General features: G+C 40.0%; 1 long non-coding RNA gene across 4 annotated transcripts in view; it reads right to left on the reverse strand.

Annotated features, from left to right (window-relative positions):
• Nucleotides 1–2,825: 2,825 nt before the first annotated feature.
• The window catches only part of LOC110304346, a 47,411-nt gene continuing 45,301 nt past the window's right edge, over nucleotides 2,826–4,935 (reverse strand). For 3 of the 4 annotated variants that reach the window (XR_003837952.1, XR_003837953.1, XR_003837950.1), the window contains one exon: nucleotides 3,533–3,790. This is a non-coding gene — a long non-coding RNA (uncharacterized LOC110304346). Of the gene's footprint in view, nucleotides 3,224–3,532; nucleotides 3,791–4,935 lie in introns of those variants that run through there. The other variant, XR_003837951.1, reaches the window with a different exon arrangement.

A 4,935-nucleotide genomic window follows, 5' to 3' on the forward strand; every position in this document is an offset into this window, starting at 1 on the left:
AGGTTCTTCAACTTCACTATGACAGTTTAGCCCAGAAGTTCTTTACTGTGTGGGACTTTGTGGTCTATAGCATATTTTGCTAGCTGCATTTGGCTTCAATCTGTAAGACCCCAGTGTCACCCCCACCTCCCTATGCAGTATGTCCATCAAACAGTGCTATAGACCTTGTCAAAGAGTTTTTGAACATTTTGTGTAAATTTTCTCAATATATATAAACTCTTTACCAATCTACAGCTAAACATGATTTTTACTAGGTGATCCTTCTGCAAAAAGGAGTGAAAGATAGCAAAATAAGTGAATATGCCTTCTGTGTTGCTTTCTTTTACATTATCACTGTTGCCTAGTTCCAGAAAACACTGTAAGTTAAATGCTAGCAAGCAAACAAATAACCCACAACTCAAAAGTCCAAATATCTCAGAGATGCTTGTCAAGAGACAAGTAAGGCACAAGACTCCTCTGTTTACCTTTTTATCTCTACAGTTAAGTGCCACTCACAGTCTCTGGGCAGAGCGGTTTGTAAAAGGTGACTTGTTAGCACACTGGAGAGGATGACAGGAAGTGGCTGTGATAGGTGAGAAACTGGGAAGCCATTTTACTGACCAAATCAACCCATAGTTTGAAAGAGGCTCTTTTATGCTCTTCTCAGAAAGCAACAGAGGGGATACAACTCAAAAGGAAAGTGAGATCAGTGACCTGGAAGGAAATACTGTCAGTGAATAAAGCGTCTCTGTATGGAGAGCCAGAATGTTTTCTGCCTTTACTGTAGTTAAAAAAAAAAAAAAAGAAAAAAATTAACATGGGGTATGAGGAATTTAAGTTATACAGGGGAATACTTTTAAAAGATTTGTTTTTAATATTTATTTTTAATTATTGTGTATGAGTGTTTTGTCTGCATGTATGTCTGTGCACTTTCTGTGTGAAGTGCCTGCTGAGGCCAGAAAGAAGAGTTCAGATATTCTGGAACTGGAATAATAGGTGGTTGTGAGCCATGTAGGTGCTAGAAATTTAACTTGGGTCCTCTAGAAGAGCAGCAAGTGCTCTTAACCACTAAGCTATTACTCCAGGACCTAAAGATTTATTTTAAAGTAAGTGCAAGTACTCCTAGAGGCCAGAGGCATCGCAGTTCCTGGAGCTGGAGTTGCCATGGTAACACACTGGGCATGAGTACTTGGAAATGAACTCAAGTCATCTGCAAGAGCAGTATGTGTGCTTAACTTCTGTGCCATCTCTCTGGTCTACCAGGGAAACATATTTTATAGTTAAAGTTTATATTTGGTAGTTTGGAAGTCATCTGTTGGACCTTGCTATTAGTGCTGTAATCTACCATGTCCAGACAGCTTTCCTGAGCTTGACAAAAAAATGCAAGACTCCCTTTTAACAGGGCTTGATCTGGGAAGCCCAACCCCCAAAACCTTCTACCTAAGGAATCTCACAAAATCCTTGGCAAAATTATAAGTTCAACTTCCTCTCTCCAAATACAACCTGCTCCGCCAGCACCTGGGATTCCTAGAGTGTCTCTCCATGCAAATAAGGCATTCCCAGTATGTTAAGCTCCAGCCAATGATTTACATTCACCCTAAAAATCCCTTTCTACTCTCCAAGGTTTATTTTTTTTTAAAGATTTATTTATTGATTATATGTAAGTACACTGTAGCTGTCTTCAGACACTCCAGAAGAGGGAGTCAGATTTGTGAGCCACCATGTGGTTTCTGGGATTTGAACTCTGGACCTTTGGAAGAGCAGTCAGGTGCTCTTACCCACTGAGCCATCTCACCAGCCCCTCTCCAAGGTTTATATAGCTTTTGTTCATCCCAAATAAAGAGCACAAGCAGTTTCACTTAGTATCATCTAAAAGAGCTGTAACATTGAAATCCTCAGAAAAGACACCCCTACTCCCACCCAACTCCCCAGCTCTCACTGCTTGAACCAAGATCTGCCTGAACTCCAAGAGAGGAAGCAGAACTCAGAACCATAGTCATCTTTAAAGATCTTCTTCCCTGACCTCCAACCCCAGACAGAGACTCTCTGTGTCCCTGGCTGTCCTGGAACTCTATAGACCATACTGGCCTCAAACTCAGAGACCTACCTGTCTCTGCCTTCCAGTGCCGGAATTAAAGGTGTGTGCCACCATGCCTGGCTATCTTTAAAGATCTTTAAGAATTATCTGTACCCTTATCTGGCTGGTTGGTTAAGGCAGATGTGGTTCTCCAAGTGAAGGAATTACCTATTCAGCTCCTGTGCTCTGATGGCACATGCTGTGGCAGTGAGTGATATGACATCCAGCTACATTCTCTAAAGATAGAAGTTGTCTGACCAGGGCCAGCAGGTAAAGATCTCTCAATGGTTAGTAGCACTCTGTTGTAGCCACCTGGGGCCACACGAACTGGGTTTTTGAGTGGGAGGCTGGAGCTGTAAAGGAGGGAACAGTGAAAGAAGTAAAGAGATCAAGACAAATTTTTTGATCATGGCCCAATGTTTACTATCAGTCTGTGCTTATAAAAGGGGAAAACCCATCTCCTGCCACGCTAGGCTTCTTGGCTTGGTTGCTAAGTTGTTAGCACTAGTCTGTCAGAGCTGTTAGCATTAGGTCATCAATTCCACAGGTTGTCAGCTCTCTCAGGAATATCTCAGAAAGATAGGTTCAGCCTCTCAGTGGTAGTGGAGTCTTGGAGAAGAGCAGCAGCCAGTGACAGAACAGTAGAAGCATCTAGGTCAGAAGGCTCCACCCCAGGTGGTCTCATTCACAGTGGCAGCAAGGTCTGAATCAGCCTGCTCAAGGCTGTGGGAGGCTACAATTCCTCTCTAAATATATAATAAAAGTTAGTTGGACTGGGGCATGAAATTTATTTATGCTCCATGATCCTGCCTGGGAATTATGGTGGCTGGCGGCTGTGCCTGGCTTGGGAACTTAGATTTTCTATGAACTATTTCTATCCCTCAAGGAGAGTATGTGTAGATTGCTTGTGTTTATTTTGCACAAACATGGCTCTGTGGTGTATTATTGATAAATCACGGCCTCTTGGCACATACTTCTGTCTTAGATTTTGGAATAGTCCAGAAATCTCTGTGGCCTGTCATAGCACACCTTATTCCCAATCAGACCAAAGCCACAATATATATATATTCAATCTGTTTCTTCATATTGATGGATTTCTGCCACCTGTGCTTGCTGAAGGTAAGCCTACAGGATGGTTGAAGAGGAGCCTGTAGGGTGTTGACTGACCTGCTTGAAATACAAAGGAGAGAGTTCAAAGCAACAGGATAAAGGCTGTCTTTGGGGAAGTCCAGGTACTCTATTCAGTTGCAAATTAGCAATGATCAAGCTCAAACTCTGGCCTCGGGGTGTAGGAGAGGTGGCTGTTGAGTATCAACAGAAAGGCTGTTTCTCATGTAAATAGGCTAAGATCCAAGTTAACTCTGCTAGCTAATAAAGATTTTTAGCTATCTTCATAATAGGAATCTCTAATATTGGAATTATTACTAGACCAGTCCAAGATTGAGTTAGAGTAACTGGTCACATTAAAGGAAAGAGAAGAGTCATTGTAACTCCTCCTTATGATTAATTTTTCTAAGTCAGTTTCCCGGTCTCTAATGTTCTCTGTCCCATAAGGTTAAGAAGCTTGAAGCAAGGCAGTTTAGCTTGTCTAATCTGGGACAAAGGCAAACAAAGGTGGGTCAAGAACATATACCCAGATCAGCTTTCTTGTCACCATTGTCAGGGCATTCAGCAAACTCACAGGTCAGCCTGTCACAGGAATCATTCTGGCAGCTGTCATGTTCCCGCAGCATTCTGTGGAGAAAACACAAGCATGTCCTCTTCCTCATATTAAGTACCTGTTCAGGATCAAGCCATATGACAATAAGTAGACCCTTTTCATCTCACCTAGACATGAGTATACCTAGTTTTAAGATACTATAAGGCATTTAGTAAGTTCTTTGACATCCAAATTTTAAATTTTTTAAAATAAAAATGTGATTTAAATAATGAGCATGGGGATATAATTCCTCCCCTTCTTTGTTTTTTAAGAAGTTATAGTTTTTAAAATTTCACAATACTTTGTCTTTGAGAATTATATAAAAAATTTTCAGTAACATGGATAACATTAAATTGTTGATAAAACATGTCAAATACTTGACAGTTATAGCCAGTTCTAATATCTGTTTTAATCTGATTTGGAACACCAAGTATATTAAAAAAAATTTTTTTAACATAGGCAATGACACTTTTAGTTGTTTCTCTTTTTTTTTTTTAGACTGATTTTTTAAATTAATTTATCTATTATATATAAGTACACTGTAGCTGTCTTCAGACACTCCAGAAGAGGGAGTCAGATCTCGTTACGGATGGTTGTGAGCCACCATGTGATTGCTGGGATTTGAACTCTGGACCTTCAGAAGAGCGGTCGGGTGCTCTTACCCACTGAGCCATCTCACCAGCCCCTTAGTTGTTTCTCTTGTAGAGTAGTTGTAACTAGAAAGCCTGAAAAGGTATCAATAGTCATATGTGTATATTTTATATATTTATTTATTAATCAGAAATAAGAGTATCTATTTGCGACAATTAAGTATAAGTCCTCAAGAATTAACACCATTATGTGGAAACAGGTAGAAACTGAGGATACTAAACAAATTTTTACAATTTGACATGTACATTATTTAAAATAACCAAAATATTATCTTAAGCCATTACTATTTTGATGATGTAAAGAATGAGATTATATGGCCAGTTATTTTTGTGTAAGGTCTATAATCTGCCTGGGATATAAATCTTGTGTGGCATTGCCTTAAGAGGTCTTGTCCAAGCATCTAGAACAAAACTTTTAAATGTCCAAAGACAGTCCTTTTTTTTTTTTTTTTTGGTTTTTCGAGACAGGGTTTCTCTGTGTAGCCCTGGCTGTCCTGGAACTCACTTTGTAGACCAGGCTGGCCTCAAAC

The sequence above is a fragment of the Mus caroli genome, chromosome 11, assembly GCF_900094665.2.
Source record: "Mus caroli chromosome 11, CAROLI_EIJ_v1.1, whole genome shotgun sequence".
Classification (NCBI taxonomy): Eukaryota; Metazoa; Chordata; class Mammalia; order Rodentia; family Muridae; genus Mus; species Mus caroli.